Source organism: Bactrocera oleae, chromosome 2 (genome assembly GCF_042242935.1).
Source record: "Bactrocera oleae isolate idBacOlea1 chromosome 2, idBacOlea1, whole genome shotgun sequence".
In the NCBI taxonomy this organism is placed as follows: Eukaryota; Metazoa; Arthropoda; class Insecta; order Diptera; family Tephritidae; genus Bactrocera; species Bactrocera oleae.
In genome coordinates, this window is record NC_091536.1 from 48,854,838 (window position 1) to 48,871,301 (window position 16,464).

The 16,464-nt window shown below is 36.3% G+C and overlaps 1 long non-coding RNA gene across 1 annotated transcript; it reads left to right on the top strand.

The window, feature by feature from the left end:
* Positions 1-234: 234 nt before the first annotated feature.
* LOC138858993 (uncharacterized) lies at positions 235-3,198 on the top strand. Its single transcript, XR_011398035.1, has 3 exons — positions 235-279; positions 2,591-2,923; positions 2,997-3,198. It is a non-coding gene; the product is annotated as an uncharacterized lncRNA (long non-coding RNA).
* The last annotated feature ends 13,266 nt before the right edge of the window (positions 3,199-16,464 follow it).

The following is a 16,464-nucleotide window of genomic DNA, read 5'->3' on the forward strand; positions in this document are numbered from 1 at the left end:
CATCCATACAGTTGTATGTGTATGTAGGCATGTATGTATATTGAGAGTATATATTAACATATGTACATATATAAACATTAGTATATTTGCTGACACTTCTAATATAAGTATATACAGTAATGTGCGATGATGGTAAAACAATATTATTTATTATTGGTGTTACATTAATATTTAGTGAAGTATCCATAGTTTTTTAAAACTGCTGTATATAGGGTTATATATACAATACATAAATGAAAATGGGTGAAATCTAAAACGAGTATGGTATACTTTGCGAGAGTATAAAATGTTCGGTTACATCCGAAATTAACTCTTCCTTACTTGATAGTTTTACTGATATATTTTAGTTCGAGTCAGCTAAAATTATATAAAATAAATGCAATAATAATATGTTATAATATTTATATTTTAATGTAATTATATACGTTTATACTTACAACATGAACAGGCGTTGAATATAAATTTTTTATGTAATTAGGTTACGACGAAGCACCTAGGCATTTGTGGACGGGTCCACTGCCCCGAAAAAGATGCTACATTAGCAGCTGCGTTTCAAGGCAGGCGACGCTGTTTGAGTTCCCTAAAAAGGACGATGTTCGTCAAAGTTGGGCAGAGGCTTGCAACATAGTCGTGTCGCCTTCCGATACCCTATTTATCTGTTGTAACCATTTAGACCCAGAGTACGTCTCTAGATTCAAACTTTTGCCTGGGGCTATTCCATGTTTCAGATTAGAGTCAGAACTAAATCGTAGCTCTTCTAGTAATGACTCTGATTGGGTGTGCCCGCCCGTCACTAACACTTATGAACGTCCTAAGGTAGCTGTAGGAGATAGGGAGGACGATATAACCTTGAGGGAATTCGAAGAATATTCCATTTTAGAAGAAGAAAGATTAGGATTAGGGACACAAAATAACGACGTAGGCTCTGCATTAGACAGCCGCACGGTTTTATCAAAGTAATGCGTTCAAACTTAATAAAAAGATCGAAGAGTTAGAGGGGGTTATAAAACAGTTAGAAACAGAGTATAAAGAACTTAAAGATCGTGCAATAGTTGCGGATGAAACTTCAAGCTCTGATACTGTAACATTCACTAGGATGATCGTCACAAAACGCACTTTCTTTAGTGACAATGAAAAGACATTGGCACAAAATATTAACTATATGTCCACCAAATCTTACAGTTTCATGCGTGATGATTTAGGTTTCGCTTTACCAAGCAAGAGCTCTCTTTTGAGATGGCGCCCCATTAGGTATGTTGTCCCTGGCGTCGATGCCAATGTCTTGGGAAATTTAGGCAAAATTGCCAAAAATATGTACGTTCTAGAACGTAATTGCGTTCTCTTATTTGATGAAATCATCATAAAGTCCGATCTAACTTATAATCGAGTTAGAGATATCATTGATGGATTTGTAGATTACGGGGAAGGCCATCGCGAAATGAAAATTGGTAGTAAATGTTGTTTTTTTATGGTAAAAGGGTTGAGTTCAAGTTGGAAATATGTGTTTTCTTACTATATTTCCAAAGGTGGACTTCTAAGTCAAAATTTATATGAAATTTTGAATAAAAATATCACAGCACTGAAGTCGATTGGCCTTAGCGTAAAGGCTTTAGTCTGCGATCAGGGGGAACCAAACTCTTCAATTTACAATTTAATGCAAATTACTGAAGAAAACCCCTTTTACATGCACGAAAGTTCTAAAGTGTATTACTTATATGATTATTGCCACCTATTTAAGCCTGTCCGCAATACGTTAATGAAATATGATATTTCAAGTCTCGATGGAATAGTCAGTTTCAATATTATTAAAAAACTATACTCTATCGATCAGAGCAATACACATTTTAAGATTTGTCCAAAACTAACAGAGTCCCACATACATCCCAGCGCCTTTGAAAAAATATCTGTAAAACGTGCAACTCAAGTTCTGAGTAATTCGGTCGCGGCTGGCATAGAAATGGCCTATAGCCAAAATCTATTCGGCTCTAACGAATATTTAAAAAAATGTGTCAAGCCTACGCAGTTATTTGTGAAGAGAATGAACGATCTCTTCGATGATTTAGACTGCAAAAATTTTGCATCAAAAAATCCATTAAAATATCCGCTTTTAAGAAATGATTCCGGGAAGGTCCAACTTGTGTCTGGGTATGAATACCCATCCCACTGCCCATGAAATTCAATATATAGTAGGACGATTAATATCGATGAAAATTTTAAGGCAGAACTTCGAAAATAAGGGAACTAATTGTGAGGATGATGACGATGTAAATTTAGATTGGAACCTAGGCCCCGAAGATCGTCATTTAGATGTGCAGGAAAGCGATCAGGAATATAAGCAACTCGGTTTGGAAAATTTTGTTATTCCAGACGAAAATTTCGTTGAAGAGGACGACGAAGCTGACGTCAAAGTCAAGCGGTATTACACAGACTATGGTATTTACCAGAAAATTTTGTGTAAAATTCATTGCGATAAATGTACTGAGGCAATGACAAAGACACAGAGCGATTTAACGCTCTACTCGGAGGCCCTAATCAGAGCAAAAAACTATAAGGATGACGGTGATTTAAGGCTGGTCAATCCTAGTGATAGGGTCTTCGAAGTGTGTCGACTGCAAATGATGTGGTACGTCAAGCTCTTCAACGAATATGCTCATTATTCTAATGTTCGTTGTCTGATGTTGTCTGCTATACAACAAAGAACCGAAAAGGTTTTTCCTGAATGGTTTAATAAGTCCGATGGGTGTTATGCTCATAAAACCAAACTTTTAGAATATTTAGTGACCGTTCTTCTGTTTAAAAATTCAAAATGGTTGGTGAAAGACGAAATAAATAGGGAACGACATCGGAAGCGCGATGATAAAATAAAAAAACTTAAGTAAGTTGCAAGTCAGGGCCTGTTCATTAACGAACATCCTACTTTCGGGTGAGTAATGAACTAACCAAATGAAAATAATATTTACGTTTTTTCAATGTTTTGCTATTTATTCTATTTACAGGTTCTTTTTTTATTTTCAGCTCCTTTATATTTTCAGCTTTTCTTCTAATTTCAGTTTTATTTTATATTTCCAGGTTTTTTTTAACTTTTCTTTTTATTACTGTTGCAACTGAGCCTAGCTTTTTTAAACATTAATATTGCACTTAATCAAGATGGATTAAATTGTGTTTAAAAAAGCAGGTGAAAATAATTGACTTAATTTAATTATTAAGTCGTGTGAGAAATTTCCATTTTATATGGAAAATTTCGTAAATCAGTTTTTATTTTATAAAATTTTATTTAATTTTTAATTAAATCCTACAATTTTATAAAAAACCTTCAATTGTTAGTTTTAAGAAAAATATAAGTAATAAAAGTTACATATTTTTTTTTAAAACAATAAAGTTGTCTTTACTTTAGAAGGAATACTCATTTTGGATTGAATTCAATTCAATTTCGTGCATATGCCAATGTGCCAAAACAAACTTACATAACTTTGACCAACAGAACCATACACACTTTTACAAACATACATCGCATATGACAAGTGCAAAATCTACAGTGATTCATATACAACGTGACATGCGTAAATGCAAACAAAGTCAACAAGTCATGTGCATATATACGGGCAGATGTGTGTACAAAAAATTCGCATATTTACATACGCACATTCTTTGACAAATACAGTCAAGCCCGGTTAAGTGCCAAAACCAAAGTAGCAGATTTTTTATGCTTTGTAGTACATAAGCGATTGTGGTACTTAAGAGACTGGTACCAAAAAAAAAATTCCTATGTATTTAAAAAAAATTACCGTTTTCCTTAAAAAATTAAGAAAAAAAAACGAGAGATGCAGCAAGACACAGGCAGATAAGAGGGATTGGAGGAGTGATACTTAACCGGGGCTTACTGTATACATAAATCAGAGGAATATTGAATATTTTCTTTAAAAAGTTTCTTGAATTGTAGATCGACAAATATACTATGTTGTCACTTTTATTCTAAAATATTTGAATTTTCATATTTGAGCGGTGGTCACTTTTCCCTTCTAGAGGGAATATCAGAAATTTGTTCAATTTATGATTTTTAGCTTTTGCCATCGTCGTGAAAAGACGCTTGTAGGCAAAAGCATGCTCGGGGGATGTGAGGGTATCTGTTTTTATGAATGAAGCGAGGTTGCTTGTTAAAAGTACGCCTGCGTTCATGAATGAAAATGTTGTTGTTGTGCAATTTACTATAAATTTGGGCTTCGCCTATTTGGCTGACATATTGACTTGTGACGATTGTTGTTTTTGTAAAACAATGTTTGTAGTTTTTGCGGGTGACATATTTACATGTGTACGCATATACATATGTATGTATGTTGGTTTGTGTATGCATTATTTGTTCGGCAATTTTATGTCTACATACATATATGCGTGTACATATAAATCAATGCGCGCACATATATTGTGTTGATATATGATAAAATTATGATTTCAATTTCTGAATCCGCACATTCAAATGCGCTTGTGCAGATATACATACATATGATTATATATAAGATTAATATGATAAAAGATGTACATATGTACATATACATTGGCTAGATGAGTTACGCCATACGCGCCACTGAGCGCCAACACACCACATCAACACGATCCACAAGAAGGCCCCACCCATTAACACACACAAACACACACCACCCCTGCAGACATCACACCACGCAGATATCACACCACACAGACCACCCACACATACACATCACATCCTACCACAACTCTACACTACCCAACACTCAAAAGGGAGTAACAATAGACCAGAAACTTTTTTTTCTCATCAGCGAATCGCCCCGATCAGACGTCCGCAAGTTTCCGCCCGTGTTTCCTTTTTTTATACGCCGTATTATTTTTCGTCAAAGTGCAAAAAGGTGAGTGCGCAAACGAAGTAATTAAGTATTGGTCCTTCGAGCCATAGTGAGCGGCACTATGGAGTGAAAAAAAAAACTATAAATTCGAAAAAAAAAGAAAAAAAAAGTGCTGTGTGAAACAAAGTGTGGCTAAACGTTAAAATAACACGAAAAAAAAAGACAAGTGCTGTGCAGTGCAGTGGAAAAAAAAAACATATATACACATAGAAACCAAAAAAAAAAGACATAAATGCTGTGCAGTGCCGTGAAAAAAAAACATATATACACATACAAAAAAAAAAAAAAAAAATCAAAAAAAAAAAAAAGAGGTTCTACATAGATAGAAGTGCAGTGCAGTGGAGTGACATATACACATAGAAAACAAAAAAAAAAAAAAAGAAGAACAGAAGAAGGTGAGTGAAGTGAAGTGGCACAAGCATATATATATAACAACAAAAAAAAAAGGCAAGAAAAACCAACAACGTGCGGGAAATAATCAAAAAGACAGAACGGGCGCGAATTTCAACAAAAAACAACAAAAATACATACATAAAAATACAGAACGGGCGCGAACTAAATAAATAAAAAACCGTACCAGCAAACAACAACAACCAAACCACTCCAGCTCACCAAAATCACCCACCGCAGCCAAGCAGCAAAGGACTGGGCAACAACGAAAGGCACACGCACAGGCACAGGCACATAGCTAAAATATTGTCCCCAAAACCCCTTGGCGGAAACCCCAAAGTGAGTCGTATCGATTCCATTTAGTATATGTATATATCCTCTTATTGTATGTATGTTGAAATTTATGCCTTTGCGGTTTATTTTTTACAAAAATCCGTCTTAATAAAGGCAATAATAAAAAAAAAGCGGTTACCAAACTGTTTCTATATTTCGGTTTCTTTTCCGGTAAAAACCAAAATACCGCTAAGATATAAAACAGTTTGGTAAAAAATATATATCCAACGAACTCTTGATTACCTAAATGCTTACCGTTGTGTTCAAATACACAAAAATAGTTCTAAAACTAAATAATTCAAGTATTTACTTGCACCAATTTCCAGCAATACCCCTTATACTTAATCAAGTATAAGCAGGATTGCGTAAAATAAGCAAAGGCAAATCAAAAGCAGAAACAAACAAAAGCGAAAACGTACAAAATAAATTTAAACATACATATACATATTATATTTAATACATATAAATATATACATACATACTATATTAGGAGAAAACCTCCGTTTAAAGCATTAAAATATGTATGAAAATATTCAAACATACATATTATACTAATAATTGCTATACATACATATATTACTAAACATTTACATATATACATACATATATACATAAATTTTACTCGAACAACTGCGGTAAATTATTCTACTTTTCGCGGTCCTTTCGCACTGCGTACATATATACACGCTCAGGTATACATAAATACATTAGTACTTCGCTTCAAAGTCCACATTGGCAAATATTCCGCAATACCCCTTGTTCTTTGTTAAACAAAAACAAGTAGGATTGCATATATACATATAACATTCTAAGTCCACATTGGCACATATTCGCAATACCCCTTGTTCTTTGACCAACAAAAACAAGCAGGATTGCAGGATTAATTTGTTAATTAAAAAAAAAAAAAAAAACCAAAAACCCTTACTTTCTTAAAAGAGGTTTCAAATATTATACATATATTTCTTACATTGAAAATATTTTATTTTATTTCGGCGCATCTCTTAAATGAGCTCAGACTCGAAAGATTCTAAAACAACTCAGTTGCTGAAAATTCCAAAAATGATTTCTGACGAAAGAAGTCCATGTACACCTGCAGAAGCTACACGCTCAAAGCAAGGTGCTACAAAGCAAAAAAGGGGGAAAGACATCACATACAGTAAATTCATTGCTGAGAGTGACAGCTTAATAAGATACTGCACTCGATTTTCTTCTTCTCCGATTCAAGATAATTCTGAATCGGTATTAGAAATCAAAAAAGACAATCTTGACAATTTTTGGTCACATCTCCAAGCTGCATATGACGCAATTGTAGAATCTGACGACTCAGATCTACCAGAAAATTTCAAATCTTCGGCTTACGCAAAATACGAAAACTGCTTAGACCAGTTCGAAGAAACAAAAGCAATGATTTCTGATCAATTAAAATTAATCAAAGCAATTGCACCTACTCCACATCCGAGAGTAGAGCTGCCACAAATCCAAAGTCATGAAGCAAGTTCAGGCATCCACCTCAAGGTGCCCACATGTGATACAGAAATCTTTCATGGTGGTTATGAACAATGGCCGTCCTTCCGGGACATGTTTACAGCCGTTTACATAAACCACCCAAAATTAACAAATGCGCAAAAATTGTATCACCTTCGATACAAAACAAAAGGTCAAGCAGGCGTAATAGTCAAAAAGTTCGCACTAAATGACGATAATTTCAATCTGGCTTGGGAAGCTCTAAAAGCGAGATACGAAAATGAAAGAATATTGGTCGATAAGCAAGTAACGATACTAATGAACTTGCCTAAAATTCAGAAAGAAACAAGTGATGAATTTATTAGATTACAATCCACTGTTTCTAATTGTTTGTCGGTTTTATCGACACAAAATATTCCCACAGACAGCTGGGACCCTATTCTGGTAAATATATGCACCGCGGCATTACCAGAAAAATCGTTACTTTTGTGGGAGCAATCGCTCTCATCTCGGAAAAAATGCCCAACGTGGCAGCAAATGAAAGAATTTCTAACTCCCCAATATGAAATAGCAGAAAGGGTAGACAAAAAACTAGTTAGAACTAAAAACGTTCAAAACGACCTCAATAGAAGCTTTAATAGACCCCAAACCAGTAGCAATAACCATTTAAATAGAAGTTTTTTTAAAAATCAATCGTTCACGTCAGAACAGTATAAACAAACGTCATGCGAACTGTGTACAGGAGGGCATAAACTTAAATCTTGCGATAAATTCAAAAAATTAAATATTGTCGATAGGAACAGTTTTGTGAGAACAAAAAGACTTAAAGAGTGCGAAAGCAAATTTAATTGCGTTTATTGTCATAAACGACATCATTCAATGCTGCATTACAGCACATTTTCCAGCTCATCCCCCAACAGCGCAAATATGAAAAGAGCCACGGGTTTAGTTGCAACAGCAAATCCCGAAGCGCGAAATCCCGAAAATTGCCAAGAAGCAAAAGTAGAGTACTACTACCCACAGCAGTCGTCTCCATCGAACATTGAGGAGAGCTGTTTAAACTTAGAGCCTTAATAGACCAAGGATCACAACGATCTTTCATAGCGTCTAGGGCTCAAAATAGGCTACAACTGCCAACAAGACTAGCCAATTTTGAAATTACGGGAATGGGCGGCAGAGTAGTCCAAAACTCAAATAAAATTACCCTAATTTCCCCCCAAGCGGATAAGCACATACAAGCAGAAGCTATAGTCTTACCGCAACTAACAAATATGCTTCCAAGCTATCACATAAATAGCAAGCATTGGCAAAAGGTTTCACACCTAAAGCTAGCAGATCCCAACTGCAACACTCCCGCTCAAATAGACCTTCTATTAGGCAGCGATCTCATACCACAGATAATACTCGAAGGTATTGAGAAAATTTCAAATACACGTCTGGCACAAAACACTATTTTTGGGTGGATCCTAAGTGGACTAGTTTCGGAACCAGTTACCACCATGACCACTCAGGTTGAGGAAATCTCAAACGAATACCTCAATTCACAATTGAAAAAATTTTGGGAGTTAGAAGAACTCCCCCCCATATCAATCACAACCCCTGAAGATCAGTATTGTGAAGACTTTTACAAAGCCACAACTACTAGATCAGATAGTGGTCGGTACGTCGTACGACTACCACTAAAACAACAATTTCCCAACACCATCGCCTTAGGTCACTCTCGCACCTCTGCAATACAGCAGTTTCAAAGTATGGAAAAAAACCTACTTAAAAAAGGCGAACTCAAACCAGTATATGATGGTGTGTTGGCAGAATATCTCCATTTAGACCACATGGAGGAAGTAAGTCCATGCGAAATCATCATCATAAATGGCAAATATCACTCATTTTACTTGCCTCATCACGCAGTAGTAAAGCCAGACAAAAAAACAACTAAAGTAAGAGTTGTTTTTAATGCATCAAGATCTACTAGCTCGGGGAACTCCCTAAATGATATCCTATTTTTATTTTTTATTCCTACGGGACCCAACCAGATTTAATGCTACTCATTTTAAATTGGCGTATATTCAAATACGTATTCAACGGAGACGTCGAAAAAATGTATAGACAAATAGTCGTACATAAAGACGATCAGGATTTTAAGCGAATTATTTTCCGAAAATCCCCCAATAGTCCACTCCGCGACTATAAATTAAAAACAGTTACCTTTGGCGTCAACTGTGCTCCTTATTTAGCCATTCGAACATTGCACGAATTGGCAGAAAACACCAAGTCAGAATTTCCTCTGGCAACCCAGGTGTTAAAAACACAAACGTATGTAGACGATATCCTGTCCGGAAGTCACAGTCTTCCACAAGCATACGAGTCACTAGCCCTCAAACCGCAGGGTTTCCGTTAAAAAAGATAACGGCGAACCACCCTAATATCCTAAAGGACATACCTAAAGAAAATTTGTTAGATACTAATTTCCTAAAATTCGAAAAGGAAAGTACAACAAAAACTCTGGGGATCCAATGGAATGCGATATCTGACCAGTTTTCATACACTACAGAGTCAATATCAGCATTATCCGCCATAACAAAACGCCAAATTTTATCCTCTGTGGCAAAACTTTTCGACCCCGCAGGATGGCTTTCGCCAATTATGATACAAGCCAAAATCCTAATACAAGAATTATGGCTAGACGGAACCGACTGGGACGAACAAGTGAAACCTCTTCGCTTAGAAAAATGGTCCCAGTTCGCAAACAATCTGGAAGACATTTCCCAGATACAAATCCCACGATGGGTAAACTATTTCCCCGAACACAAAGTCGAAATTCACGGCTTCTGTGATGCCTCGGAGAAGGCATACTGTGCCACTATCTATGTGCGCACACAAAGCGATACTGCGACCACAAGCCACTTATTAGTAGCAAAAGCAAAGGTGGCTCCTTTAAAAACGCTAAGTCTACCTCGACTTGAGCTCTGTGGCGCGCTACTACTCGCAAAATTAGCTTCCATGGTGCAGACCCATTTAAACATGAAGAAACATAGATTGTATCTCTGGTCCGATTCTGAAATTGTTCTAGCCTGGTTGGAAAAACCACCACATGCATGGAAGACGTACATTGCTAATCGAACGTCTCAAATACTTGACCTAGTGGGGTCAGCCACTTGGCGACATGTAGCCAGTGCTGACAATCCTGCTGATCTAGGTACAAGAGGATGCAAACCCCTGCATCTCGCCACCACCACCCTATGGTGGAATGGCCCCCGATGGCACACTCTCGCAAGATCCCTCCGACTTCACAGCCCTAACTCCAGGGCATTTTCTCAAAGGAGCACCCATTCTGGCCATACCTGAGCCAGGCGTGGGGTCGCTATCCCTATTAAATCGATGGGAAAGAATCAAAATTCTCCATCATGATTTCAGCAGTCGATGGAAGGAAGAGTACATCAAGGACCTTCATAAAAGGTACCGATGGAAAACTCCAGAAGAGGCACCAAAGCTTGGAGACTGTGTTATCATACACGATGATTGTCTACCCCCCACAGAATGGCGGCTTGGCCGCATAGAAAAATTATATTACGGTTCCGACGGTCATATACGAGTAGTTGATCTCCGTACTCAAAGCGGAACGCTGACAAGACCGCTCGTGAAATTATGTTTTCTGCCAACCGTATCTAATGACAAAACCGCAAATAACAACCAATCGCCGATATTACCGCGACGCAAATGAATTGGTCGTATAACTAACCAATAAACCCGCAAATGACAAAACCGTTATAAACCAAACATTCTAACCGCAATGATCGATCAAATTGACGATCCATTCCTGCCACACCACGTGGCACATTCGCCATAAATTTACATGCCACAAATGTATAATCATTCCAACTTCTTCATACAGATCAATATGGAAGTAGATATGGCAGCAACACCAACGCCAGCTGTAAGGTCCGCCATCAATGTGCCGCGCCCTGGGGCAACTGCAACACCAAGAACCGCAGCGGCAATCGTCCCTGCAACCGCTCCCCGTAATGGTCCGCGACCACTACCACCTTCATCAGCACCGGCAACGGTACCTTAACACCGCCGATGCCCACTGTGTCGACGCACACACCGGCTGCAACACTGCAGCATTTTCCGAAGCATGCAGCCACCACAACGTCAGCAGGTTACCCAAGCGCACGGGCACTGCCTCAACTGTTTGTCTACGGTCCACACGACTCCGGAGTGTACGTCGGTTACGCTCTGCCAGCTGTGCCATAGACAGCACCAAACTATGCTGCACCGCACCCCAAAGCGGGCCGTCGGGCGACAACTCGCCCCAAGCCGCAGATCGCAGCAGAGCAGCCATCCGGAGCACCACCGACGACAGGCAGTTCCACCTCCATCCAGACCGAGGCAACAGGAGGCATCAACGCGGCGTCGGCAGGCCAGGCCAACATACCGCCGCTCCACTGGCCTCAGCAGCGTTGTTGCCACGGTTGCTAAGCTAAAATTCGCCTAGGGGGGCCGGGATGGCTAGATGAGTTACGCCTCCCCCCTCCATACGCGCCACTGAGCGCCAACACACCACATCAACACGATTCACAAGAAGACTCCACCCATTAACACACACAAACACACGCCACCCCTGCAGACATCACACCACGCAGATATCACACCACACAGACCACCCACCCATACACATCACATCCCTACACTACCCAACTCTACACTACCCAACACTCAAAAGGGAGTAACAATAGACCAGAAACTTTTTTTTCTCATCAGCGAATCGCCCCGATCAGACGTCCGCAAGTTTCCGCCCGTGTTCCCTTTTTTATACGCCGTATTATTTTTCGTCAAAGTGCAAAAAGGTGAGTGCGCAAACGAAGTAATTAAATATACATATATTGTAATAAATTTAATCTCTATTAGGAAAGTATATTATGTAAAAACTAAATAAAATCATTAAATTCCCAAATTGACTATATATAATATTATTAAAATTACTTAGATTTAATTAATTAATTAGAGTCTTATCAGTTTTGCAAGCATTCATAAAAATTCGCAAAATGATATTCATATGAATAAATATGATTGCATATAAACGTATAAGCATATAAGCCAAAAGAGTAACATGCGACTGTAATATCAAAGCAAGTCTCTGAGTATAATTTTCATTGAATGCTCAGCTCTGTTCACTCACTTCTGTTAAAATTTCTCCTTCCGAGCCAGATGAGGTGAAATTCACTAATAAAATCATGTTAGGTTTTGACAATTCATACGCTGGTCCGCAATTGAACCTTCTCTATGATATTCGTTCTCTGGATATACGTTCCCTGCTAAAACTTCCAAATGCCTCAAATCTGCTACAGTGTGTTGCCGTGTTATGTTTTAAAATTTATAAATATAAGAATGTGTTTATTACAAATTGATATATTTTTCGATTAATTAAATTCCTAAAGATTCCATTAACATTTAATAAGTATAGCACTGTTAGTGATTTAGAATATTTTGTAAATAATATTTACTAATTAGTACATTGTTTGGAATATTATTGATGTTATTCATGAATTATACCAGAGAACGTATATCATAGAGAAGGTTCATGGTGTGCCGATTGTCAAAATGTTCCTCTTGACGGAGGGTTACTCGCCAACTTAAGAGGATCTCACCTCAAACAAATTATAAGCGGATTTCACCAGAATTTTACCCCTGCGGAGCGCAAAATAGCAGAATTGAGCATTTTGAATGTTAAATGAGAAAAATAATGCTAAATTCAATGTTAAGAAATGTACGCTTACAGATTCGTATATTTACAATGCGCAAACGACTTTGCATATAATTTTAAGATATTCTGCATATACAGGGCGGCTCACGAATCGTGCTACAAAAATAAACCGTAATAAGTTTCTTTTTAATCAATGCATTACATTAATTCTTTTTGTATTGTATAGAAAATCTTATTTTATTTTATACAATTAATTATTCCTCCATGCTCAGCCACGCATATGCGACACCTAATTAGAAAATTAATGCGGGCTGGAGGGTTCGTCGGGATTGCCTCAAATATCTATCTAATGGACTGCTTCAGTTCAGTCAGATATCTGGGTTTGATTTTGTACTCCTCTTGCTTGACATAACCCCGCAAATATTCTTATACATATATAGGTATGTAAGTATATGTATAATTATGTGTGCATGTAAACAAATATGAAAGTACCCATTATAATTGTAAATTTGTATATATGCAACGTATGTATGTAAATTTGTTTCATTGGAAATAAGAACCATACACACTGTTACAAACATACATCGCATATGGCAAGTGTAAAATCAACCCTTATTCATATGCAACGTGGCATGCGTAAATGGAAACAAAGTCATCAAGTCATGTGCGTACAAAAAATTCGAATATTTACATACGCACATTCTTTGACAAATACAGTCAATCCCGGTTAAGTGCCAAAACCAAAGATGCAGATTTTTTGTGCTTTGTGGTACATAAGCGATTGTGGTACTTAAGGAGTGGTACCAAAAAAATAATTTCTATGTATTTAATAAAAAAATTACCGTTTCCCTTAAAAAAATTAAGAAAAAAAAACGTGAGATGCAGCAAGCCACAGGCAGATAAGAGGGATTGGAGGAGTGATACTTAACCGGGGTTTACTGTTTACATAAATCAGAGGAATATTGAATATTTTCTTTAAAAAGTTTCTTGAATTGTAAATCGACAAATATACTTTGTTGTCACTTTTATTCTAAAATATTTTAATACTCATATTTGCGGGGTTGTCACTTTTCCCTTCTAGAGGGAATATCAGAAATTTGTTCAATTTATGATTTTTCGCTTTTGCCATCGTCGTGAAAAGACGCTTGTAGGCAAAAGCCTGCTCGGGGATGTAAGGGTATCTGTTTTTATGAATGAAGCGAGGTTGCTTGTTAAAAGTACGCCTGCGTTTATGAATGAAAATGTTGTTGTTATGCATTTTACTATAAATTTGGGCTTCGCCTATTTGGCTGACATTCGATTGTTGTTTTTGTAAAACAATGTTTGTAGTTTTTGCGGGTGACATATTTACATGTGTACGCATATACATATGTATGTATGTTGGTTTGTGTATGCATTATTTGTTCGGCAATTTTATGTCTACATATATTGTAATAAATTTAATCTCTATTAGGAAAGTATATAATGTAAAAACTAAATAAAATCATTAAATTCCCAAATTGACTATATATAATATTTTTAAAATTACTTAGATTTAATTAATTAATTAGAATCTTATCAGTTTTGCATGCATTCATAAAAATTCGCAAAATGATATTCATATCTAAAAATATGATATCATATAAACGTATAAAAATATAAACCAAAAGGCTAACATGCAGCTGTAATATCAAAGCAAGTCTCTGAGCATAATTTTCATACAATGCTCAGCTCTGTTTACGCGCCACTGTTAAAATTTCTCCTTCCGAGCCAGATGTGGTGAAATCCACTATTAAAATCTTGTTAGGTTTTGACAATTCACACGCTGGTCCGCAATTGAACCTTCTCTATGATATACGTTCTCCGATTATACCTGCTATTTTATATATAATTTTGTTTTTGTTGAAATTAATAAAAGAAAATTGTTTTGTCATGTATTTGTTAATGAATACAATTGAATTGTACTTCATTTTATATATTCATTTTTATTTTTGTTTAAGGTGATTGTTTTTACGTATATTGTTAGTGTAATTACTATTCATGAAGTGTACCTGATTTTATATAAATAAATTTTTGTATAGCTGTATTTGTTTTGAAAAGTAGATTGATTTAGAAATGTATATTTATATAATGTTTTCCAATACAAATACCTGTTCACAAAAAAGTTATTAAACTACATTGCTTTTATGTACATCTGTGTGTCAAACTCAGGTTATCTGAGCTGTGTGACACATATGAAAAACAGCTGCTTTTTTTGTTACCTGGAATAATATACCACAGTCTTAACAGACTTATAACAGTCTTTTGTCGCCCAAACCGGTTCCCCGGCGTGGGGACGACGATGTAACACGTGCGGCTCGTGCTCGCAGCTCAGCATTCCTATTCATTTTTAAATTATATTCATGACAGCCAAAACATATATTTTTTTGATTAAGTATTAATAGTTCAAAAATCAATTGTTTTAATATATTACAAAATCACACATGCGGGTTTAAATAGTTTCTGCATATGTGTAACGGATACATTTATATTAATATTTAATCTTAATGAATGCTGGGTATTTTAATTTAAATGTTATAAAAAACGTTAATTTTGCAATAAGTTTGGCATCCCTTTATCCCTGATTTTAACACTATGATGAATCACATCTCAAAAAATTTCATGAAACACATTAATATTTCGCGTTTTTCTTAAGTAGTTTTATTGTTTTACATTTTTATTAGTGATTTTGAACGGTTATAAAAAGGTACATTTTCTTACAGCTAGTAATGTTTCATGAGATCAAGAAATTTGCACTTAAAATTTGCAGTGTATTGCCTCTGAAATTCGATCATAACAGAATGTTCAAATAATTTGTTTTAATTTCATAATTGTACTCTCCAAAATCAGGAGTACTAAATAAAATGGAGGTTTCTTTACAATTTTTATTTTTCCATGGTTTTTAATTCTTATTAAAATACTGGAAAACAGTGACGTCAAAAATTCGGCGGCTGCATATATGAATGACTGAGGTTATGTGAAGCCGGCATTTCAGATATAGTCAAAATTGTTAAATTTTATAATTTATATATATTTCTGTTTTTTAAGGTCGAATTGAAAACTCTAACCGTAACTCTTGTGTACGTGTATCGTTCGTTCCGTTGCATTGGGCTTATGAGTTGCACAGTGTGTAAGTGTTAGTTTCCGTGCTAATTCCTTCAATGAATTGGAGTTTCCGTAACCTTGACTTACTTAGATGTTATTCAAAATTAGACTTCACATTTGGTAATATCAGACTATATATATATGTAGCTTTATTCAGTGAAATTTTTATAATTTTATAAAGTATATTGGTAATGCTTCAGTTAGTGACCGAGAAATGTCGCCATACTAGGCTTCTACCGTCCGTAACGTGGCTACTTGCGCAAATGGGATTTTTCCCGAAGAAACGAGTTACCTGATTGCTCTCTTACAACGCAATTGCAACATTGCTTAATGTGATCAAAAGAAAACAGCTGATTTCTACGTTGCCACTACGGAAATGCGGCTCGTCGGCCACTAACTGAAGCATAAGTTTAGTTGAGCCATAAACCGTCGATAGTCAAAATCAAGAATGACATGATACGCAACTCTTTGAATCGAGAGATCTTTTATAACATTTGACAGTGGTGCCACTAAGGAAGAAAAAACGTTTTGATATTTTTAATGTATTTCTTGGGAGTTTTTCGGTTTTCATAT